The sequence below is a fragment of the Sinohyriopsis cumingii genome, chromosome 16, assembly GCF_028554795.1.
Source record: "Sinohyriopsis cumingii isolate HCF-2022 chromosome 16, ASM2855479v2, whole genome shotgun sequence".
In the NCBI taxonomy this organism is placed as follows: Eukaryota; Metazoa; Mollusca; class Bivalvia; order Unionida; family Unionidae; genus Sinohyriopsis; species Sinohyriopsis cumingii.
The window spans coordinates 47,868,323-47,895,602 of NC_142976.1; positions in this window are offsets into that span (position 1 = coordinate 47,868,323).

Consider the following 27,280-nt stretch of genomic DNA (forward strand, 5'->3'; position numbering starts at 1 on the left):
GCCAGCATGCCACTAAAGGAACAACTAATTTTAACACTTGTGAAACTACGTCATAATGTGTATTTCGAGTTAGTTGTACATGTAAAACGAACTCCCAAATCTGCGACAATTGACTACTTCTTGAAAACTAGTAGTAAAGATTGCCATCAAGGAATCGCACAAGATCCCAGACAATTTTAAAATCTATGGCATCTTAGTGCAAAGCTGGTTTCACAACTCACAACTTGTAAGACAATGCGGTGTGTGTAACAAATTAGGCCACACCAAATGGAATTGTACAGACAAAAATAAAGCGCACAACACATACAGGATGTCACAAGACACCACAAATCAGTCAATCTCAACAACTACTCAACAAAGCACCAGTAAGTAGGGCCTTATGAGAACTACAAAACCAATAGACCTACCAAACGTTGTCCCACAAACCATTGTAACACAAACAAGAAAAACACCACAACGATCTACATCCACTGCATCACAGGCAACCCCCGTGGCACCTTCACCCGCCATCCCACACCCAACGCAACACAGGACATCATAAAACAAGACACAAACACTCAAAAATTTGTAATATGGCCATTATAACAATAGAAACATTAACACTCAACATGTGACTAACTTCGCTACTTGTTGACAATGAACTTGTATGTTATACAGCACCATCTATATCTCTACAATAATATTCTCCTCCAATTTTTATATCTCGGATATAATATTCCATTGCGAAATAAATGGCAATTTGATGTCGGAGTAATACTTTTTATGTCGCCTGACTATATGTATGGATGGATGGATGGATGTTCGTCACGTAAGCACAAAAGTAGCTATGTAGTGCTAAGCAAAAATAAAGTTAAAAAATTGTGAAAATCGCTTATCCAAAAAATTAGGAATACAAACTCTTCCAAATAAATATAACTATTAAGTACATGAAGATTACAAACATAAAACGTAACGATATTCGCATTCTGAAGTATGTGTATAAAATGACACGCACAGGAATTGTATTCCTTTAAAAACGATTACAATTTGTTGTATAAATTGTATTCACTTGAACTGAACTGGAAGATACATTTGTCCAACAAACACATAATCAAGGATAAGATCAAACAAATGTAAAGATGCTAAACTTGCACAAAATGTACAAAAATTATCAGATGACGCCAAGACATGCACAATCCTTAAATGAGTGTTGAATTTACTGTAAAAACCGCATTCCTTTATAAAGAAATTCGTACTCCACAAAATTTAAATAGGTTTGATTTCTGACTGTAAAAGGTTTGTTATGCGAATGTTGACTGTATTTGCATGCAACCAAATGATCACGTGTATGAGCAATAGGTATTTTGGCAAAACAATACATCCGTTGAAAGTATGACTCAGCAAAGTGATACCGCGCAGACTGTTAACACTAAACAATAATTGTCAGTGCATTATTTGAGTTTAACTGATGCTGTCGAAAAAACTTGCGATCATAAATGAAAGATAAATCTAAGTTCAAGGTTTCAATGAAAAAAGTTTAAGGAAACATACAATGTATAATAAATTATTGTATAAGCCTATATTATTTTACTTGTAATGTTCTCTTCAGTTTGTTTCTATATGTTTATGTTGCACATGCATGTCAGTAATATCTGATTGTCGTTGTAAATTCACGTGACTTGCAAACTCCTGTTGGGATATATTTTTTTCCCGCTCACTGCAGGCGGACTCTGCAGCTAAGCATTCTTTCTACCCACTAATCTTACACAATTGAAATAGCAATAGGACAAAAACTCAGTATCTCCCGAATCAAGATCATTTGAGTAAAAACAGCACTTGCTTAACTTCACTCCAGTTGAATTTCTTCCCCAAAATAGTATTTATGTAGCCAAATGAACTTTCAAGGTCATAGTAACGAGTTCTTCATTTAAGATTTTTGTCGACTTCCATCGAAAGTTTTGCTTTTAGCATATCACAACAACAAAAAATATCCAGAAAATATTTTAATCTCCATACGTTTTTTTTTCTTTAAGATGCCAGCTGGAAAGTCATATACACGGAAATACTTTTGTTTCTGAAGATTACAATGTTTCTCCAACATGCTATGCGAATGAAATCATTTTAGAAATATTAAAATTGATTATACAACGGATATTTCATATATTCAATCTATATTGGTTTTAAATATTCGTTCTCTATCAACGTCGTTGTATATATATATATATATATATATATATATATATATATATATATATATATATATATATATATAAAGAATGCGTGTTACGGTACCTTAGAACAAATGGGGAAACCTGGTGCTAGTACTAGCTAAACGCAACGCAAATGATGTTGTAAAGTGAATTGCACAACAACCTGGGAAAATGAAACACCAAATAAATGTTACTCGATAAACAAAATATACATAATTCGTTAAAATAATCTGTCTCAGAATGAAAACAAGCAGATGACAGGGAAGGAAGCGATATAGGTATAATCACAATATTATGTATGTAACTTTTTATGGCACCTTAGTTCGTTAGTGATTATATCGCGGATTAAGTTCGGAAATGTAAAAAATATATTGCATAAAATGTTTGGGAACAAATCCTTCCACAAAAATGTAAACACTAAAATGCAAGAAAGCCAGATACAGTATATTAATAATTTACAATTTTATGAAATGTATATAAAATAAATGTCAAAGGTAAGAAATTAGAAAAGAAGTCCAAGATATCAACTTATGCTAAGTGAATATTCTCTATAAAAAATAATTACATTTTCTGCTCGCCCTGCAAGTAATGTTAATCTTGCAATAATTTCTCCCACCAAATACCAACCTGGATACTTTATACCTTTTCATCTACTCAATATTTTTCTTTGAAAGTAATCGGTTTCCATGCATAACAATAAATACTCTTTGTATATTAGATCTTGAGTGCCTAATGGACATGATTTGATATAAAACTTGTTATTTAATATAAGGTAATAACTTGCTTATCTTTAAACGTTGTTATTTAATACAAGATAATCTGAATGAAATCTAATTTAAAGCGCAAAGGCAAGCGTGCTAATTCGGGCCTTTTGTTCCCATACAGGGTATAGATCCTCCCATTGTTTGTTTGTAGTAGTATTGTACGGCATTCAGCACAAAGTGGTTTTACGGTGCCAAGGAAATTATTTAGATGCTCGAAAAAAAAAACAATAATGAATTGCAGAAAAGTTCCAGAACGATAAACCCTTCCAATAAATGCCAATGTGATGTACAAGATAAAACATAAAACGTAAAAAGTATTAAAAGGCTGTAAAATGTCTATGAAACAAAAATGTACAGGTAATATATGTAAAGTCCCTAAAACATGACTAAAATTTGTTGTATACACTGCATTCTCTTAAAAAGTCCACGATTTTCACGGTTCGTAGATCATTTTAATTTTTTTCTCACCCAGTTCACGTCAAAAGTAATTGTAACTGGCCGGCAGGAAGTCAACAATAATATTCTCCATTGACAGGGTACACACTTCGGTCGAGGTTCACCTTTCAGGAGGTATGTATGCATTTGATAAGTGTCCAATACGGGTTCGGCACAATACCACATCATCTCTCCAATTTGTCATGTAGTGGGTGTGATCTTCAATTTGTGGATTTTTTGTTCCACATATTTTACCCAGTATGACCAAGATGCGGATTTATACAATAAGTTAAGTAGTTATATGCAATTCTCAATTCGGGCACAGGTGACTGCAGAACCGCACTGGCTGCTTTACTGGACCTTTTATTACTCTAGTTTCCAATGTCACTAGATAATCAACAGTATAGAGCAGTACAATATACTTTTCGTAGATGGCATGAGAACAGTTCTAGGTAATATATGTGATATGAACCATTTGTCCGATTATACATGCTTTTCAAAATGGAACTACAATTCGAATTGATGATGAAATTAGTGTTTTGAAAGGTTTCAACTTAGTTCAAAGCCTTGAATATAACTTTATGAAGTTCTTTAGTAAAAAATTAAGCATTTATCCGGTGTCCGGTTTGAAATGTACATCTACAGAGAAGGTTCCTACGGATCAGTTATTTTCATAAGGCAACCAATGAATCCCAGGCCGATAGAGTGTTCTTATTTGTTCTTTTTGTTAATGTAGGTGTAGACCCCTTCTAACCTAGTTTATTACAAACGTCAAGAACTGCATCAACTGAAGGATTTCACAGCTATTAAAGCAATAAATATTTAAGCTTGCAGTGTCATGGAGGTGTCCGTGTCTAAATGTCTTGGAGAAGTTCTTGTTACCTTTTATTCTTACTGATTTGCTCAAAACAACAGAACATACCAAAATGGCATATCAATTATGTGCAACTGCCACCAATGCTCCTTGAGATGAAACAAGAAGCCCAAATTGTCAGAAAAATGGGGCATGGGGCCAACATTCAAGAAGTGGATTAGTCAACAGAAGTATTTAACAACCTGGCTGTTGACCATTTATTGCTGGACTCGACGTTTGAGCTGATATATTCTAGAGACTACTTGATAGTACAACCATGAAGCTCAGTAATAGTTTCGATGTAATGGCCCATGTAACTCAAACGTGTTTCATGCTCGATCCATTAACTTTGGTAATGACAGACTCATCTGATGTCATGGCAGAAGCAAAGGACCTGGAAATGGAACATCCTGATGGCTTCATAGAGAAGTTTTCACTACAGTTGATCTGTTTGAGAAACCATGAAACAAACAAATCAGTATATTTTTATCAGAGACCGTCAGTACTCCGAGATCTCATCGAACTATATGAATGTGTGCACAGCCTTTAGTACTTATATAGTGTGTGCTTGTGTGTGTGACTGGTTCAAACGTTTCTTCAACGTCTCTAATTTGAAGGAAATGGACCTTCCATAACATTATAAACATACACAGTCTCCTTACCTATTATTCTGCATGATTTCAATATAATTGATACATGTTTTTGGATGTGCAGACATATACAAATTTATCTGATGCTTTTATATCTTTATCTTATATTATGCATTCAATAACAGTACAGAAATGCCACCAAAAAAAAATTAATTATTTTAATTTTAAAAGTAGTGTGTATTGGATTTTGATATTGGTAGTATATATATTTATGAGAAAGCATCTCTTAAAAATCTATTAAAAAGAAACAAAACAAAAACAAAAGAATTTTTTTTTGTACAGAAAATATTTCAATAGTGCAAGCCACACAACTGAATCATTCATTTAACTGCCTGATAGAAATAAAATGAAATCTCATCTATATAATCAGAAACAAACATAATCTGACATGTAAATGTCTCATTGATATAAAGTATATAAAGTAATATAGTTTAAATTATTTTAATTTTAAAAGTATATTTCATTCATTTGTGATATTGGTAACATTGATATTTATGAGAAAATTTATTTTAAAATCTAATGAGAAAAAATATATAAAAAAAACAATGTTTTTACAACTAATATTTCAATATCGCAAGCCACTCAACACAACCATACATGTAACTGCCAGACGGAAATAAAATGAAATCTCATCAATATATAAGGAAATAAATTTAAGCAGCTCTTCCATTCAAATAAATGGTACCTATTTTATTTTAAAAAGCATAGGTCTTAGCTAGAATTTAATTAGTTATGTTTTCACTCAAATTCAAAATGAAGTTAAATGTAGTTTAAAGATTTGTGTATGAATGAGAACCACCAGCTCTACCATTGTCATAAGACTTGGCAAATCAAGGTCTATGATATTGTCTGAAATGATAACTAGATGAAACAACATTGACTTGATATATTAGCACATGCAGTGGTGGATCTGGGTCAATAGTAGAAATATTACAACAAACAAAACAATATTTTGCTTTAATACTTAGGAAACCCTAAGGAAATTGTTCAGACCATGTACTTTTCAAAGATAGCATACTATCATGTTCCACACATTTCTTTGCATAAATCTATGTTAAAATTAAGACAAAGCAATTAAAACTTTAAACTTGCACGAACATCTCATTAGTCAAGTATATACTCATGTATATATTTCCCTCTATTATAACAGTTAATGGTAACTGTGAAAGTGACCTGTATTGCAAGTGATGGTGCCTTGTAAGGAAGAAGGTTTTCGAACAAACCAAATGTATCTTATTCGCTCTGACTACACATTTACGCAAGTGAACGTTACGGTTATCATTTGTTTGGTAAAATACACTCAAGACAAAAATAAAACATCCCACTGTTCGGTACGATAAATATCCCAGTTTGGTACAATACAATGAAGACAAAGATAAAACATTCCACCGCTTGGTACAGTACACTCAAGACAACGATAAAACATCCCACTGTTTGGTACAATACACTCAAGACAAAGATAAAACATACCACTGTTTGGTACAATACGCTCAAGACAAAGATAAAACATCCCACTGTTTGGTACAGTGCACTCAAGACATAGATAAAACATCCCACTGTTTGATATGATACACGCAAGACAAAGATACAACATCCCATTGTCTGATACGATACATTCAAGACAAAGATAAAACATCCCACTGTTTGGAACGACACACTCAAGACAAAGATAAAACATACCACTGTTTTGGTACGATACACTCAAGACAAAGGTAAAACATACCACTGTTTGGTACGATACACTCAAGACATAGATAAAACATCCCACTGTTTGATATGATACACGCAAGACAAAGATACAACATCCCATTGTCTGATACGATACACTCAAGACAAAGGTAAAACTTACCACTGTCTGCTATGATACTCAAGACAAAGATAAAACATACCACTATTTGGTACGATACACTCAAGACAAAGGTAAAACATCCTACTGTCTTGTACAATACACTCAAGACAAATATAAAACATCCCATCGTCTGATACGATACACTCAAGACAAAGATAAAATATCCCACTGTTTGATACGATACACTCAAGACAAAGATAAAACATTCCACTGTTTGGTACAATACACTCAAGACAAAGATAAAACATCCCACTGTCTGATACGATACACTTAAGACAAATAAAAAATATCCCACTGTTTGATACGATACACTCAAGACAAAGATAAAACATCTCACAGTTTGGTACGATACACTTAAGACAAAAATAAAACCTCTTCTAACTAAGGGCAAGATGTGCTGATGTCATTTTCCAGTCAAAATATACATGTATATTGAACCGACATGCAAAGGTCAATTTGCTATCGTACATACAAGGTCGTGTTGTTTTGTGTTGAATTCATTTATTCTAAGATGAATCGTGTGCATACAATCTGACATGTAAAAAAGAATTCCTTAGTTACATACATCTATGTCACAGGTTGCACTTGTCTTTTTTTTCTCGGGGTTACAATGTAAGCAGAATATGATATGCATTTCTAGAAGAGGTTCAGTAGATTGGTTGGTTGTGGGTTTAATGCCATTTTTCTGCACGTGCTTCACAATATATGGTGGCCAGTATAACATTATTTCAGGAAGATCCCAAGAAATCCCCAGTAAGAACCACTGACCTATCTGAAGCTCCTGGAATATCCACATTGGCAAAGCCCAAGACTCAAACCCATGCAGACAGAAACAAGATGGCAGTGATTGGTAAAAGGGAACATTTAAGGCCACTCGGCCACATATAGGGTGTGTGTGTGTGTGTGTGTGTGTGTGTGTTATTTTGATTTTAAACGTAGCTTTAACCATTTTTCAGTCTTAATGCTATGATGTCTGCAGTGAGGCCGTTTATAGCACTAATCCATCATGCCACAGACATGTAGCATGATGTCCCACCCAGTGACATTATCCTGACACCAGGCCGACCAGTCCTAACACTAATCTTCTAATGCTGAGTGCCTAGTGAGGCAGCTGTAAGTACCATTTTTATGTCTTTGGTATGACTCGGCCAGAGTTCGAACCCTGTACCTCCCACATTCAAGGTGGATGCTCTAACCATTAGGCCACCTGAACAGTGCCAACAGGTAGATTAATATTGAATGTATAGGATGATGTAAACATAGTATTAATTCAGAAAATACTCAGGAAGAACAATTATTTACCACAACTAATTTAAATATAACTACAGTATTATTCTAATAAATACTTTCCAGTATTAATAATGAAAATTTCTATCTAATGAGAGACTAAAATTTGTTGAAATTTCAAAGAGTGTATGTGTAGATATAGCAGGTACAAAGAAACTTTTTGCAGGCTTGTTACCAATTCCTTCCAAGATTTTGACACATGATTATTTTTATTCCCTTTGCTGGTTCTAAATGAATGTGCTTGCAATAAATGTATACATTTGACTCAGTTAACATATGCACAGTTTCATCACTGGTAAGAATATCCACATGAGAAAATGATTTCATACATATTTTCTTGCACACTTTTAATTTCAATATTGTTCTTACTTTTTAAACCAAAACTGAAACCCGCTCTCATTGAAAAACACTCTGTTTTACCAACATGTGCGAGGATGTTCCAGAGGAAGCCAGCACATTATTTAGATGAAGAAGAACATTCTAATGTAGTATAAAACTGGTCATATCATCATGCAAAACTGGGTAACACCACAATAATAATGAATACTCCTGAACTAACTGCTGCATACCAATAATTTCCAATTGTAAAACTATTGCATTTCAATTAAGAGCTTAACCTCTTGTATACTGATGAAAGTCAGTACAAAGTTTGAAATGGACTCTAGTATTACATGAGAGCATGACCAGTCTGTGCTCAAAATATTAGCATAACAGATCAGTTTATATAAATGTGCTGTTTCAGAATGGAAGTCAAAAACTGCCAGAAACCCAAGAACAGTGTTGAAATTGAAAGAAGTTGTATCTTCCAACCATAATGTTTACTTTTCATATGTACATTTTAATTACAATGTCGCAATTAAGTACACACTGCACACAATTCTCCATATCACTTTCTATACAAACTGAAAGGGATTTTGATGAGAGAAAAATAAAATATCCAGTAAAACCTATATCTGAGGAGAAATTCATAAAGGGATTAATTTACTGAATGTGGCCTTGCTATTTACTTCAGTTAAATAGACAGGAAGTCAACAAGAAAATTTGTACATTTGGATGGTTCGTATTACTGACTTTAGGTTTTCATTCTACTATCATCCTGCATAGATACGTTTGATCTGTATCATGATAAACTATTGCAAGAGTCAGAGGCGGCGTTAGGAGTAAGCATGGCCTAGGGCCGACCCTGACCTAGCGGGGCCTGAATATCGTTATCTCGATTGGTATGCTGCTGCAAACACTGATTATGTCTAGACTAGATCAACTTTCGCTATTTGGCGCACGAATTTAGTTTTTTCATTATTAATTATAAAAAAATCCTGTTTGGGACAACGGGTTTCCAATTTACCGGAGAATATAGCTTGACAAACACATTAAGGACGACTTTAGGCCAGAAGCGCGGGGCCCCCTGAAAAGCGGGACCTGGGGCGGTCGCCCCACTTGCCACCCCAAACGCCATTCATGGCCGGAGTAACTATCACGATACACTATTGCCAGGGTTAATATCATGATACACCACTACCAGAGTAAATATAAAGATACACTATTACAAGAGTAAATATCATTATACACTATTGCCAGTGCAAAATTGTAAGATACACTATTGCCAGAGTAAATATCAGTATACATTATTGCCAAAATAAATATCATCATACATAATTGCCAGAGTAAATATCAGTATACATTATTGCCAAAATAAATATCATCATACATAATTGCCAGGGTAAATATCAGTATACATTATTGCCAAAATAAATATCATCATACATAATTGCCAGGGTAAATATCAGTATACATTATTGCCAAAATAAATATCATCATACATAATTGCCAGGGTAAATATCAGTATACATTATTGCCAAAATAAATGTCATCATACATAATTGCCAGGGTAAATATCAGTATACATTATTGCCAAAATAAATATCGTCATACATAATTGCCAGATATCAAGATATAATATTGTCAGAATAAATATCATGTTACTCTATTGTCTGGGTAATTGTCATGATAGACTTATTGTGATGTGATGTGATTTGGATTTTTAACCTAGTAGACTTATTGGAAGGATAAATATGATATAATATTACCAGGATAAATACTATGATACGCTATCTATATGTGATGATCTACCATCACATAATGAACCGCCAGATAAGGGTATGTGTTGTTGTTTCTAATAATTACGCCTGACATACAGCATACACCCAGATCTGCTGGCACATCATGCAATGGCAGATCAGGGTTATGTGCACTTTGCGGATGGAATCGGCTTATAGGCGACTATAGATGGTAACCTAATTATAATTGGTAGATTTTGGGAATAAAATGAATTTAATATCAATAATAGCCTCTCTTTTGGACTTAAATTCTTTTTAGGCATTTAAAATGTATAATACTTATATTCATATCAGTTAGCTTGACCACTCTGGTGGCCTAAGTGGTTGAGCGTCCTCCTTGGATGCGGGAGGTAGCGGGTTCGAACCCCGGCTGAGTCATAACAAAGAATTATAAAAATGATACTAAGAACTGCCTTGCTAGGTGGTCAATTAATATTTTGTCTTAGAAAAAGAATCCAGCATTATTGTCCAGTCTTAATCACTTCATCATGTATAAGCTTATCTATATCATTTCATTTCTGAACTTGTTGGCTAGCAAGAGTCAATCATCCATTTTGATCCACATCAAGTTATGGCATATTTAGCTAGCTGTACCTACTGCTGTACTATCTGTTCAGTTGAAGCTGAAACAAAATGGTCCATTTACATTGGGAATTGTTAGGAATAATCATAGCTGCCTCTGTACAAAACACCAATGTTGCACACAAGTCTGTTCAATATAAACATTTCGTAACTTTTAATTTTGAGTCAATACCTGTTGACATCCTGGAAACTACCTTATTAAATACCTAACAAGTCACGTAATGAGCTGTCTCAATGGCTAATTGACTGTTGACTATCTCCACGGGGACACTTATTTAAAACACTGCTTCCACTACTAAAAGTTCCAAAGGCTGATGTGTTACATAGTGGCCAAAGGCTGATGTGATACATAGTGGTCAAAGGCTGATGTGTTACATAGTGGCCGAACGCTGATTTGGTACACAGTGGTCAAAGGCTGATGTGTTACATAGTGGCCAAAGGCTGGTGTGTTACTTAATGGTCAACGGCTGATTTGTTACACAGTGGCCAAAGGCTGGTGTGTTACATAGTGGCCAAAGGCTGTTTGGTACACAGTGACCAAAGGCTGATGTGATACATAGTGGTCAAAGGCTGATGTGTTACATAGTGGCCAAAGGCTGGTGTGTTACTTAATGGTCAACGGCTGATTTGTTACACAGTGGCCAAAGGGTGGTGTGTTACATAGTGGCCAAAGGCTGATTTGGTACACAGTGACCAAAGGCTGATGTGTTACATAGTGGCCAAAGGCTGGTGTGTTACTTAATGGTCAACGGCTGATTTGTTACACAGTGGCCAAAGGGTGGTGTGTTACATAGTGCCCAAAGGCTGATTTGGTACACAGTGACCAAAGGCTGATGTGTTACATAGTGGCCAAAGGCTGGTGTGTTACTTAATGGTCAACGGCTGATTTGTTACACAGTGGCCAAAGGGTGGTGTGTTACATAGTGGCCAAAGGCTGATTTGGTACACAGTGACCAAAGGCTGATGTGTTACATAGTGGCCAAAGGCTGGTGTGTTACATAGTGGCTAAAGGCTGATGTGATACATAGTGGCCAAAGGCTGGTGTGTTACATAGTGGCCAAAGGCTGATTTGTTACACAGTGGCCAAAGGCTAATGTGTTACATAGTGGCCAAAGACTGATGTGTTACATAGTGGCCGAAGGCTGGTGTGTTACTTAATGGTCGACGGCTGGTGTGTTACATAGTGGCCAGATGCTGATTTGTTACACAGTGACCAAAGGCTGTTGTGTTACATCGTGGCCAAAGGCTGGTGTGTTACATAGTGGCCAAAGGCTGGTGTGTTACATAGTGGCCAAAGGCTGATTTGTTACATAGTGGCCAGAGGCTGATGTGTTACATAGTGGCCAAAGGCTGATTTGTTACATAGTGGCCAAAGGCTGATTTGTTACATAGTGGCCAGAGGCTGGTGTGTTACATAGTGGCCAAAGGCTGGTGTGTTACATAGTGGCCAAAGGCTGATTTGTTACATAGTGGCCAAAGGCTGATGTGTTACATAGTCGCCAAAGGCTGATTTGTTACATAGTGGCCAAAGGCTGATGTGTTACACAGTGGCCAAAGACTGATTTGGTACACAGTGGCCAAATGCTGATTTGTTACATAGTGGCAAAGGCTGATTTGTTACACAGTGGCCAAAGGATGATGTGATACATAGTGGACCAATGATCCTTGGCTAATGAAGGTAGAAATACAGTAAGCTGGTCTCATTAATCATGGTCTTCTATGGTCTTATAATTCCCACTACAAATTTTACTTTTTATTTAATTTCAATGCGAGTTTGGTCTACTAGTACACCACCTGAGGAAAGAATCTGATTCCATATGAGAGAGAAAGTGAGGTAGAAGTTATTGATTCTCCCATCTATTTATTTGTTAAATGTATTAAAATCTTGGCAAATTTTCAGAATTCATACGTAATAGCAACGTTACTAAAGAACCATCCAACATTAATGTATGACCAATGTTTGAAAAAGATTTGGGGTTTAGAAAATTTGGATCAATTCACTCCATCATTTCTCAGTTGATAATTTCATTATATAGGGCACATAAATTTTAAGTAGAATTATCATCTGCGTATTACTTATTTACTATTAATTTACTTAATTGACTCCTTCAATTAATATATGTATTCTTTGTTTTGGTTTAATAATAATAATAATAATAATAATAATAATCATTATCATCATCATCATTGGTTGATATCAATATCAGCATTTGGAGCATCATCAATTGATCATCATAAAAATATTTTGAATAATCCTCGCCTGTTATATTTTCAGTATGCACATTGTGAGAAGCGTCAGAACTTTATACAAAATTCCTAGAGATTATTGAAATAATATTCTAGATTATGTGGTCAATGATTTTTCGGACTTCGAAGCCTAGCTGAACACTACATGAAAGACAATATTTACATCAGCTTTAATCAACTGAAAACGAGTGATAAGTTTTTTGCTTTTTTTTTATTTATTATTATTATTAATTAAGAGAATTCCTACAAGCTTACATGCGACCTGGTGACAGGTAAATAAAAATATTTTTAAAAATTCGGAGTTGGAATGGTTTCCACAACCATTTCTAAGATTGCACTAAAAGAGTTTGTGTAACTTGTATACCAGAATGCCTTTTGTAAACCAGACAACTCGCTTACCTTCGTAGGATTTTCCGTTGTGCTTACTAAAAATAGAAATCCGGGGAAACTGACAGAAAAAAAGAATAATAAGGAGCCAGGCAGGCAATCCCAACAGGAGATCGGCGATGACACCAGTTCCGGTATTGTTGCTAGTGGGTCAGGTCCAAGGAAGACGATACCTCCAAGAAACAGTACCACTGAAGGTAACACAATGTACAGGATATTTGTAATTTAACACATCACTATTCATGCTGACAATATGAAGTCATTGTTACTTCTTGGTTAGAGCATTCACCTTGGGTGTGGGAAGTTACAAGTTAGAACCCCAGCCGAGTCATACCAAAGACTTACATAAATCACAGGTGCTCGACGCGAGCTTGATGTTAAGAAAAGAAAAAAACAATCATCTAAAGGAAAAAAATCATTCAGAGTGAGAAAAATACCTTAAACTACCCCGATGACCCGTTCTGACATAAGACCTTCTCTATCATAATATATAAAAAGAGAAGGTACGGAACTTCCAAATACTTCGCTCCACCCATAACCCTCGATTTCCTTCTGCTTTTTCTGTCTTTAAAGGCACACGACCATACTATATGGCTTGTTTTACTTCTGAGATATTTTTCTATCCATCAGGCCATCATTGACTTTTCTGCGTTGTACCGAACTGAAGTTACGGGCTCCAAAACGTGCGATTTTCGCGAAGTTTATCATTGTGGACACTTCCTTGCTCCTATGATAATAAGTATAACCTTTTGAGCCAATCATATTTCGGCGTTGACGTTAGTGCCGCCTATTTTGAAAATAAGGCGCCATATAACTTAGTAGAGTGCCACACTAGTAATTCGTTGGTAAGTTTCCATGCTCACTACTATACCATAATTGGTTGTATCCTTGGGAGAGTCACTTTGCTCACTTAAATGAAAAAATGACGTGGTATCACACTTTATTCACTCAACCACAGTAACAAACTATAAAGTGGTATACAACACAAAAGAACACGGCAAAAACTATTCAAAGAAATTTGTTTACATGTTTGTTTATTTAAGGTTCTTTTTTTTCACTACTCAGACACTCTAACTGTCACAAAGAGGAAACTACATACTTTACATTTCCATCGAAATAATTATAAGAATTAGGTCAATTTATTACGATTACGTTATTGACACATTCTTTCCATACAACTACTTTTTCTATGATGATAAGAATAGTTTCTATATATTTCCCTTACAAGAATGAACAAATAATTGAATACACGTGGATATATCCAAGCAGAATGCTGTACATTTGTTGGGAATTAACATCTCTGAGCATGGGCATCTAAGATGTGATAATTTTCAGCCTTATTATTAATTTCAACAATACAATGAGGTTTGATTAATTTGGAACAATTACCAAACTTACGACTTATGATACCGTTATAATCCTCTGCAAATTTCCACATTTCTGATCTGATTTTGATAAAGTTTGAAGTATGCAGACTCAGGTGCTAGACAGAAATGGTAACTGTACTCTAATGCTTCAACCACTGGCCAGACATTAAAATTCACCATTTGGAGTTATCCAGACCATCAGTCTACATATTGTTCGATGTCAATGGACCTTAACCTTAATTACCTTCTGATTACAGTTTATACTAAAAAAGTATTAGCCATATCTATATTTATATTCTTTCAGCTAAGAGTAATTTTACTTCCAACTAAATTTTCCATATACATCTGCATTTTGCTGGTTCCTAACAATTAATGGAAGATCATGTATTAGACTAGTAGCATATGGACCATCTGAAGCCAGCTGCCCTAACTAAGTATTATTAAGCTAACATTGATTTATTGTCAAGTCTTTATTAATGGGAAGTTAGACATAGCAGGAGTTTGTCAAGGTTTCAGTTAAAGCTTTTTCATTTGCATACATTTTTTAACCCTTGATCATCTTACTTGGCAAACAATCATTGTGAAGTTAATACAATTCATTCTGCAACATGTTTGCACGCTTTTCAGCCACTTCATCTTCAAGTATGACCATCCATTACTAACATTAACAACTCTTTAAACAATTCCACCAAAAGTGCTAAACAGAATCTGTCAAAACTGATACAAACAAAGCATGTCTTGCAAGAATCGATTTTGAAATGTTATTCACGATATGTCAATCTATGACCAGCATTTCTAAAAAAAGGAACTTAATCAGATATGATAGAAAACATCCTGGCTTTAAGCTCTTTGAAGTTTTGGAACATATGCAATACTGTTAAACTGAAAAAAAAACATTCTTCATACTTCTTGAGGCATTCACTAATTGCACAAATATTACACAAGATTTTCTTTTCCAGTCTAGATATGTTTGATTGAAGACTTACAGTGACTAACAGTCAGTTTTACAGTCAGCTTTATCTGCAAGGATGTAAAATCCTGGCTTTAATTCATAAAACTTACCTCATTATTTACAGTAAAATGATATCCCAAGCTTACTGAATCTTGCCCAAAATGTGAGGCTGGAGACATTTGACTGGTTATAATATTTGTATGTAAGATTATGAGACACATTCTGACACAGTTTGATGCCATTGGCAGCTGGTCTAAATTTACCTTGTCCAGCTTTCATGAGAAATATGTTCAGACCAGCATTTAACAACAGTTTTTTAAAACAGACATTTATAGTATATACGGCCAGGCTACCATAGTCTTAAAAGAGACTGAGTACAGAAACTTTGAACTTGACTCAGGCTGTCAAATTTATGTACCTAGGTATTTAAACTTTAAGATCAATGGTGATGTTTTCATAACCTACTGACAGAGAAGATTTAGAAGATTTAAAGTTTTTGAATTAAGCTGATTTCTGTGTTATAAATTTGATGCTTCAATAGAACAAGGTGCTCCTACAGTTTCAAGACAATATGACAAAGTATTGCTGACAATAATGGGACCAAGTATTTCTGATAATAGTGGTATGCAGTATTGCTGACAATAATGGGACCAGGTATTTCTGATAATAGTGGGACACAGTATTGCTGATAATAATGGGACCAGGTATTTCTGATAATAGTGGGACACAGTATTGCTGATAATAATGGGACCAGGTATTTCTGATAATAGTCAGACACAGTATTGCTGATAATAATGGGACCAGGTATTTCTGATAATAGTAGGACACAGTATTGCTGATAATAATGGGACCAGGTATTTCTGATAATAGTCAGACACAGTATTGCTGATAATAATGGGACCAGGTATTTCTGATAATAGTCAGACACAGTATTGCTGATAATAATGGGACCAGGTATTTCTGATAATAGTGGGACACAGTATTGCTGATAATAATGGGACCAGGTATTTCTAGTCATAATATGGGACCAGGTAATTAATATTCATCAACTTCCATTTTGTAGATGTCAAATCTGAAGACAAAACCAGATATCATTCCATGGAAGATGACAGTAACTGTTTGGAAAAGTTTCGTAAAATCAATGATGAAACAGATGCAATATACAACCTACGGTTGGTCTTACGTGTTGCTGGGTCTGTGGGAATTATTCGATCTCCTAGTGTTCTTGGAACGGGTTTCAGAGCTGGAGAGAACTACATCATGACAGCAAGGCATGTTGTAATGGATATCATTAACTCAGGTACAGAAAATTGCAAATTTTTGTCTGTATAAACTGTTAAAATAAATGTAAAAAGGCAACCAAAGGCTAAAACATTTTTCTGAATTTATGTTTTTATGCGATATTCTTCTGCAAGTGAACTTTCTAGAAAAACATGCATTCAGTCATTCAGTGTTGATCTTCAAAGCTAAACTTAGCAAATGTTGATGAAAGAAGGAAATTTCTAGGTAAATTACTAGATTTCCTAACATTTTACATACTTTGAATCACATCCTATGCACTACTTTTTGTGTTTTTCACATTAAGGAAACTATGATGTCTCTTGATTAGAACAGTCCATTGAATGCCCATATAGTCAGGATATGTGCATGATAGTGACCTTGGGGTTAAAAAAGGTCAGAGGCCAGGAATGGTGGTGGGTTCCAGGACATGGTTTGAGGCATGATAGAGGCAAGTTGCTTATTTGGATTTCAGATAAACTGTGTCTGATGTATATATCCATAAGGGATCTTACACAAAGGTTTATTTCACATGAAATTCATAAAACAAGTTAAACATTATTTATTATTTTATTAAAATTATAATTTGTTATATTAGATATTATTTATTACCTCAGAAGCAAATTTCTTGATTTGTGATGGGTCTGCCTGTATAAAATTTTTAGGCAGATTCTGCATTTATTTTAGGTGGATTCAGGGAGCAGCAGAGAGGGCGAACAGACCATAGAATTCCGACAAAAAAAATAAAACCTCATGGAAAAATCATCTCGTAGAAAGATCCACATTTTTACAAATAAAAGCTTCCTGGGAGGTTTTTATTTTTTTGTTGAAACCAACCTCATCAATAAAACCTTAGTTCGAAAAGGTAGCTGAAAAATAAAGTACTCTACGTGTTTATTTATTTTTTGTTTATTTACTGGACGACCAACGTTGGTAGGCGCCCTCTCTGCTGCTATTAATTTTAAAAATCAGAAACGTTAAAAGATTCTATCAAGACCCACACGATATCTTGTTCTTGGATCACGTAAATTTATTGTTAAAAATCCATGCGGAGTAGCTTGCGCTCGTGAAAAGAAATTTCTGAATTTAATTATATCCATGTCACCACCACACCAAGTTTGATGAATATTTCGCAGCGTGTGTGTGTCTACGCCATTAAACACAACTAAAATATTGCAGTTGTCTCTGATCACTTTTGGTATTTGTGTATATCGTTGAGTAACATAGATCACATCTGTATTTTTATGTCTGCCGCGAGAAAATATTCTGGCTGGATTTGATTGTTTATCTAGCATCATATCGTCGTATACAACTAAATTATTAATAAATCCGTCTAAAACATCTACGGACGGTGCTTCATCAATATCGGTTATAAACTCTATAACATCATTACCTTCGTCCAGTAATCTTGCGTTTTCATTGAAATCTTTAAGTACATCATAACATCGTTGATCATCAGCGGATGGTGCTACTAAATATAATTTATCCCATTTCAACCATCTCATTATTAAATTAAGTAATAACTGCGTCTTACCCGGTCCAGATGGTCCTATGATAATCATTCTGATGGAATTAGGTAGCGCAGGATGATGCTTAACAGGTTCTCGTTTTCTTGTCGCTGAGAAATCAATTATATCCATATATATTATAACATGAATTTATATTGCTTACGCTGTAGAGTTAAAACTCCAACTACTGATTTAGCTACGGTTACGACAAAAATAAAAAATAGCGTATGGTGGAAAATGTTCTGTGTGCGGTAGAAAGAAATTTTCGTTTTTACCTAATAAGCGCGGTGGTGATGTTGCTAATTTGATGTGAAAGTTTCCGGGTACTCCATGGGCTAAATACAGCGGAGAAAAACATCTACCAGGATATAATTATTGCGGTCCTGGTACCAGACTTGATATCAGACTTGATAATCAAGATCAACCAAAAGCAGGCGAGGAACCAATAAACGCTATTGATCGAGCTTGTCACGCTCATGATGTAGCTTATAAAAGTAAAAATCTACAAGATAGACATATTGCAGATGTGAAATTAAATCACGCGCTAGATTCTATAAAAAATAAAAATATCAAAGAAAAATTAGCTAATTGGTTAGTAAGATCCGCGATGAAAAGTAAACTCGTATTAGGGTCTGGTAATATATAATGGAATTAATTTATTATTCACCAAGAGGATACTGGAGAGGCAAAGCAGCAATTAGTAAACTTGCTGATGCAGCAGCGGTTAGACATTCTACTGCTAAAGCGTGGTTATCCAAACAGGCAATATGGCAAATTTACCTACCACCACCGAAACGAATTCAGTATGCGCATTTCGATGTTCGTGTTCCTAATGAGGTTCATCAAGCAGATATTCTGTTTTTACCACATGATACTGTACGTAGAAAAACGTACAAGTACGCGTTAACCGTAGTTGATGGTGCAAGTAGGTATAATGAAGCAGAACCTCTATCAACGAAAACATCATCTGAAGTAGCCGATGCGTTTGAACGAATTTATCAACGAGGTGGTCTGCGATGGCCACAATTATTACAGGTTGATCCTGGTAAGGAATTTCTTGGTCCAGTATCATCGTTGATGAAACAACATAATACCAAAATACGACGAGGGCATACTGCAGTTCATCGTGATCAGGCAATTGTTGAACGATTTAATCGAACACTGGCTGAGCGGTTATTTGGATATCAATACGCGAGAGAATTTATTCAAGATAAAAGATCTCGCGAATGGGTTGCAAGATTACCAAGCGTGATAGCTGCATTAAATAGCGAGATCACACGAACAACCAACATGAAACCCATTAATGCAATTACAAAAAAAAAAATATACCAACACAACGAAAAGATGTTGAAAAACAAAAAATATTGGGTGATGTTACAGTCAGATATTTATATGAACCGGGTGAACTTGAAGGTGGTAAAGCGAGAGTGACTGATCCTATTTGGAGTGTTACCACACACAAAATATCCACTGTGACAAGATCCTCAGGTAGACCTGCAATCTACAGATTAGATTCGGCTGCTCCTCAAATTACAAAAAATCAGTAAAATTAGCTCAAATATCAGTAAAATTAGCTCAAATATCAGTAAAATTAGCTCAAAAAATATGTAATTTTTTACTGATTTACTGGTTGTTACTGGTTTTGATATTTTATTCAATTAAAATCAATTAGAGAATCACGCAACTTTACCCGACGATGTAATGGGCAAAATCACCCAAAATGGGTAAAATACCCATCAAAAACACGAAATTTGTTGATTTTTCACTGAAATTCAGAAAAAATAAAATATTTCTGATAAAATAAAATAAAATAAAATACAATATTTCTGATAAAATTAAAATAAAAAAATAAAATAAAATATTTCTGATAAAATAAAATAAAATAAAATAAAATATTTCTGTTCCACTCCTTATTTTATTTATTCTGGAATATTATTTTTTTAAGTTGATCGACTTTAATACAGGAATGTGCATAATTTAGAATCTGATCTCTGCTACAAATGATCTCGATAATACGTTTTTGACGGAGCGCATCTAACTGTTCTTGTGTTAATAAGAAATCCTCACTTCCATATTCATCAATAACTAAATTAACGTTAAATTGTTCTGTGTTTTGTGAATAACGCTGTTCTGATGGCGTTTTCAAGTACTTCTTTGTCATGTATAAAAACCCTCACGTGCTGGTACATTATATAATATTTACTTGATTAATTAAGATTTCACATACAGATTTATCACAAGCTCTTTTCCACGTATGTCAATTAAGCGATTAAGGTGGTCTGTGAGCTTAAAATTTATTCGTGTTAACATATTATTGTGACACCGCAAATACACAGGATTAGTTGGTTCTTGCACGATTAAACTTCCAGGGGAAACTTGTGGTGTAAATGTATATAAAATATATCCTTGTTAAGCCTGATTTGATTTTCCGAGATCTATTTGATAGCTGCCATCGACTACGTCACACACCAGATTGACCACGATCGTGCTGGTTATATTAACGATTCCCGGAGATACGTTTCTGCCGCCGTCATGTGGATCGTTATCATGTCTAAGAACAGTTGCTAATGGTGCTAGTTTTTTCCATGCGTCGAGTATTTTAGGATAAACTCATCAATGACATCATTGACAGATTTTCTTAATTTATCCGGGTTATAATCAGGAAACTTAAACGTTACAATGTCAGCTTCGGATATTTTGTACTTGGTTGCGAAAAATCTTCTATGATCGCCTGATGATTCAAAAACCAGGTTTATCATTCTATTATGAAAATATTCAATAGTATCAGCTATATTATTTAAAATTTCTACTCGTTTAATAATTTCTTCACGCGTAGATGTCAAATCGGACAAATATTCATGAAAAAGAATATGTAAATCAACCAGTTGTTCTTCGTGATCTGAATTTATGATACTAATGATATTACTGATATTTATATCGTAAAATGAATTACCACCATCAGCGTTGTGTAAGAGCCAATAGTACTAACCAATATTATTGATACGAAATTGATCCCGTTTATCCCATACCCGTTTTTCTATGTTCCACCAGAAACTTGTATAATTCATTTTAATATTATGATGAAAAATTTTTGTTGACGTAAAATCAGCCCGAGTTGGTTCTGGTGGTGCTTCATACACCGGGGGAACATCCGGCCAACCTAGTACGGATCTTATCGTGGATTGATAAATATCAACGGCATGATCAGGAGAATGTATCTCAACCGTTGAAGATAGCGTCGGTTCATGAACGTTAATTGATATTTTTGCTTCTTTTCCGGTTATTGATTTTATTCTACGTTGAAATTCCTCATTGATATCTTCAATCTCATAACTACCGGTGGGTATTCCAACACCTATCCAGTCAGGAGTACCATCTGGTTTGTTCTTGTTAGCAAATACAAGCGAATTATTTGCTGCTGTACCATGAAATGATTTTGATCTGATATTTGGCCAGCTGTAATATACCCGTAATTGAGCTAACGCTATTTCTTTTACTGGAATTGCAGTAGGAAAATTAATACTAAATTCAGGATCAGATGATCTTACCGAGATCATCGTTATCTTTGGCGGAGTTGTGTTAGTCACGATCTGCTGGAGTAATTCTGTCATTATTAATACTTGTATCTTTAATACCGATACCTTCATGATATATTTTAGTCATCATTGAAAACTCGAAATCAGATATATTTCCATCACTGAGACTCGCTAATAACAACGAGGATAATTTCGAGTATGCTACCGTCGCTCTGTGTAATTTTATTATATAATCGGATAATTTTTCGTTCGTGCAAGTACATATTTTTTTTGCGATGATATTAAGCACACCTGCAATAGTTGTTGCTGCTGTAATACCAATAGTTACGGCTACTGGTACCATCATTGTCACGCTGATAATATCACACCGGTTCCAGCAACAACAGCGGATACTGAACAAACAATCACATCAACGATAACTAATCGCCGTCGATATATTTTTACTTTTACTGTATATTGCTCGACTTGATCTTTTAGCACCGCCTGCCATTCACGTGCTTGATGTATCTGTATTGTGCACCATCCATATATTTTTATGCAGTAAGCAATTGAGGTGTTTCAGCTACAAATTCCAAACACCACCAGTAAGATGTTGCGGTTAATTTCTTATCGTCTGCTTCCAGGATAAATATTTCTTCGGTTCCGCTATTTAATATAACAGATACAACCCCGGAAAACCTATCCGTTGAATGACGCCATGGAAACGTTGTAAATATTTCAAATTTTGCAGCACTAGACACAGACAGCCTGTACACGCCAGTGACTGTTATTTGATAGTTTTATTTTGCTGCGACCACGTTGCAAATCCCGATGATACCTTGTATACGATGTTTGTGATATGTCCGGGAGTTATTCCGGCTGAAATTTTAATCAGACCGGTTTTGTTAACGATCTCAGGAATCCCCGGTACGATGTTTTGCTGTGTTTGTTTGATCGTGTCAATGTTGGTCTTGATATCTTGCTGTGTTTGTTTGATCGTGTCAATGTTGGTTTTGATATCAGAAAGTTTTATGACAACAGTTTGCGGAGAACCAAAAAAATCTTCAGCGATTTTTTGATGGTTTCTGCGAAATCTTGCAAAAGTGCTTACATGAACGTCATACTCAGCCCGTAACGTGGATAATTTATTATCTACGGTACCATAGCTAATGTCAACATACTTTTTCGTTGCAGCATCTTCACCGGAGGTTGGATCTCTTAAAACTACTATTTTATTTCCGTTCATGTTGAGTTCACCCGTCATTGTGTCGCCCGTGTTTCTCACACGATTAGCAACGCTTCTTGCAATTTCATCTCTGATAGTTGCAAACGACATACTTGAACCCCTGATTCTGCCGCTGTCAGTAAATACGGGAATATTATCTGTAACTGCACCGAGTACTCGTCGAACTATATCATTCCATCTGATATTGCTCGTTTTTAGTTTACCATATCGATCTTGAAAAATAACAACTTCATCTGGGTCAACTCCAGCCAGGTTCATGATATCAGCAAGTTCATCTTTAGTCGCATACTTCGACAGATCAACATCGCCGAATTTTCTCTTAACGCGGGAAGATCTTCTTCCGTAAATATCAACCATTATAATAAGACCTGTTGTTTAAAACGCTTTACGCGCAACGAATCGGTTGCTTGTATAATCATGCACGACTTTATGTGGCGGTTTGGATGATTTTGATATAGCGTTAAGTACATTAATTACTTCACGGCCACATATTGGCGGATCTGTCATTGTTTGTGTGGGTAACGTTGAATACCAAACTTGCGCGTGAAGTGGTGCGACATACTTGATAAATTCAACAGGTGGAGCTAACCCTATGAATCAAAATAAACGATTCCACGTGGATCAACCGCGTATGATACCCAATGAGTACCGGGTCCTGAATTCGAGTCTAGATTAATAATACCTGTTTCGAGTTTGTTTGGTTGTTTCGGTAATTGATCTCGCATAAAATCACCTCTAAAGGCTTTTATTTTAAATCGTTTAGCAGCATCAAGTAAATAAAAATTTGATGCTGGAGTATCTAACGTGGAAGCCTCAGACCTCTTCCCCAGCGAGATCCCGGTAATCTTAGACCGCGTCCCTTTTTTTGAATCCATTTCCAGTTGCTTTCTTTAGAGCCATTTCAGCAGCTGTTCCAACAGCACCTAACGCGGCTGCTTTTGCTACGGCTGGAGCAGCAGCAGCTATTAACGCTGGAATAGCCACAAGAAGTGGAAATATACCACCCGTTTTAACCATGTCTTTGATGGTGCTCGGAGAAAGATGAAATTGAACTCCGGTTTTTGATTCTAGGGCTTTATTGAAATGTTTAATCTGATTATTTGTCAACGATAATTTGTTTGGACCACCACTAATCTGATCTCGTTTTAGTGATATTTTAGTTCCGCATTTGCTGGCGTTTTTTGATTGAAGCTTTTTTACCTGACCAGGAGTCAGAGTAACATTAACATGACCATACGACATTTTTATATAAAATATACTTTTCTAAATAACATGATTAAATATTTTCCACTGGTGCATCAACGACTCTCATTCGACCACTACCACCTTCAAGTAACATGGCTTTATCGCTAAGTATGACCGCGATTGCTCTGTAAGGACCATGAACAACTGGTGGACCAGCCGCGATTTCTGGCAGGGCATTAACACGAGCTCGAAAGTGTATATCAACGACAGATTGTTTGGATAAATCAAGATGTTCCAGTGAAAAATAATAAATCGGGTATAGATTTGTAAAATCTAGTTGTGATAATTGCAAACCAGTATCTATATTTTGATCACGTCCCATGAATGACATTAAACGATGATATGCACGCGCTACGTGATTTTTATCAAAATTTAACAATATATCTTCAGCTGGTTCTTGATGTCCATTTATCCGTAAGGAAACTTCATTAACTCCAAGGCTGTCAAATATCATATGTGAACGTTCTTGATTATTCGTCCGAGCATTATCTTGCAGCGCAATAAAAATATGTCGTGGTGCAGAAACACCTTGCTGTGATGCTATATGCCATGTAAATAAACCAACAACAGAACTTTGAATAGCATCTGTGGTTACTGTTAACCATGACAGCAATGATTTACCGCCTGAATCCATAAAAGAAAGTAATTTTTGTTCCTCAGTAATTGATGGTGTCATTACTGGCATCCACAATGAAAGTTTTGATATATTTACTTTACCATCAGCAACACCAGCACCTAGCCAGATTGCATCATTATCATCACCTTTTCTTACGAGCACAATTGTGTGTTTAGCTCCAAAGATGACCTTTCTAACATTTCTGCAAAATCCAAAGATGTGACATAATGGAATTGAACATGAAAAATTTCTATCATTTCCTGACAGCGCTGCTCGGCGTGTTGCAAATCCTAAGTTGTAAGTTGCATTAACACTGCCTATAATATCAAAAGCATCAGCTGGTCTGTCTGCGTGCTCAAAGTCAGCCGGTTGTGGATCAGATGCAGTGTTTCGTGGTGTCCTTATTTTAGTATATTGAACATGATCAGCGTGGTTAGTAATATCCTTAGCAAACATCATTGTTGGACCGGCTGATCTTGTGTAATCATCAGAATATCTCGCTAAACCAATTATTGTTGTAGCAATATCGACATCCTTCTGAACTGATTCAGTATTTTTTCCATCAATCATGTATGTGGCGCTATCAAACAATGCCATAATTCCGTTGTTGACAAAACCAACACGCAAATTAGCAGCATATGGCGTATTAGCTACAACATCCGTTACAAGTCTACCTTCTACTTCAATAAACGCCTCAGCGGGCAAGAAATATCTACTTGTATCATGAACCTGTAATTCTATTCTCCCCCTCTGATTTGGTTGTATTGCGTCATAAGAATAAAACTGATAATCACGTACAGATTCATACTTAAGGACAGGTGCCTCCATATCAAATGCTGGGTCTGATTCGCGCTTGAACATTTTTATTATAATTACCATTTTTCCAAATGATGATCTAAATCATCGTCGACGAAGACCGCTTCCTGCTATTAAATTTGCTGTTATATTTTTTTCTGCTTCTTCAGATATCGCCGCTAGTTTTTGATTTGCAGCCTGATTTATTATTTTACTTACGTCTGCTGACATCACCTCAGTACTTGGTAATTTTACCGGTTGTTGTTTTCGTCGCAATAATCGTGCTAGTCTTTCTTTGATTGCCGAGAAAGCCTTACCAGCAACATTGACAATTGCTCCAGTAGCTTTATCACGAAGAATATCAATAGCTTTCATCGATAATTGTTTTGCAACGGGTGCTACTTTTGGGGCTATCCTTGTGAATAATCCCTGAATAACATCACCAAGTCCATCTCCGTAAGTAGCTCTGTAGATTGGTAATCGTGAGTTCACCGCTCTGACCTGTACAGGTTTACGATGATTATTATGTATGATCATCTTATTTTTATTTGTTATTTATCTAACAACTAGTCATCAATAAGTTCATCAATAAGTTCTCGGTAAACGCCGATAACCATGATACCACCTTGAAATAATCGCCGACAAATATCAGATGCTTCATTAATTATTTCTGGTGAATTATTTCCGGCAAGTTTTCCTCTATGAGAACCTCTAACCGTGACACATCATTAACAATATTATCAGGACATAAACCAGATCCTGTTTTAGGTTCATCTTGAGGTGTTTTAAATACTGGTGGTTGCATTGATTCAGTGGTGACCGGGGAGTCACTTCTTTGAAATCCATGTGGTGATTCTACCGGTGAATATGTCATTGCCGGCGCAGAAATTTTTTTACGTTGTAAAGGTGGAGGAAGTTGATACTGGGATAGTTGTTCTTGTTGTTTCAGTCTCTCTCTATAAAGTCTTTTTACTTCTTCATCAATAATTTCATATTCTTGACCTCTAGCTTGTTTTTTGTTGTAATATACGCGATATATATATTTAATAAGATTATCATCATTTACTTTTTCATGACGTGGTTTTAAAATACTAGATTTATTAAATATACTATTTAATATTACCTCGGGTAATTGTTCTTTTTTAATATTTCTAATTTCTTCAACAAACCTTTTCCTAAATTTTGCAATCAATTCTGCATTTTTTTGTACTAGTTCGGGTTCAGGTGTATGTTCTTTTCTCACTTCGGCGACTTCAGCACGAAGTTTTCCAATATCTTCAAGTATTTCCTCATCAAAAGTTGGAGGTTGAGCCGCAGCTATTTCCCTGGCTATGCCAGGTGGAAGATGTCGTAAAATCTTCTTTGTCTGTTTAGTTCTTCTTGCTATTTTTTCGGTTT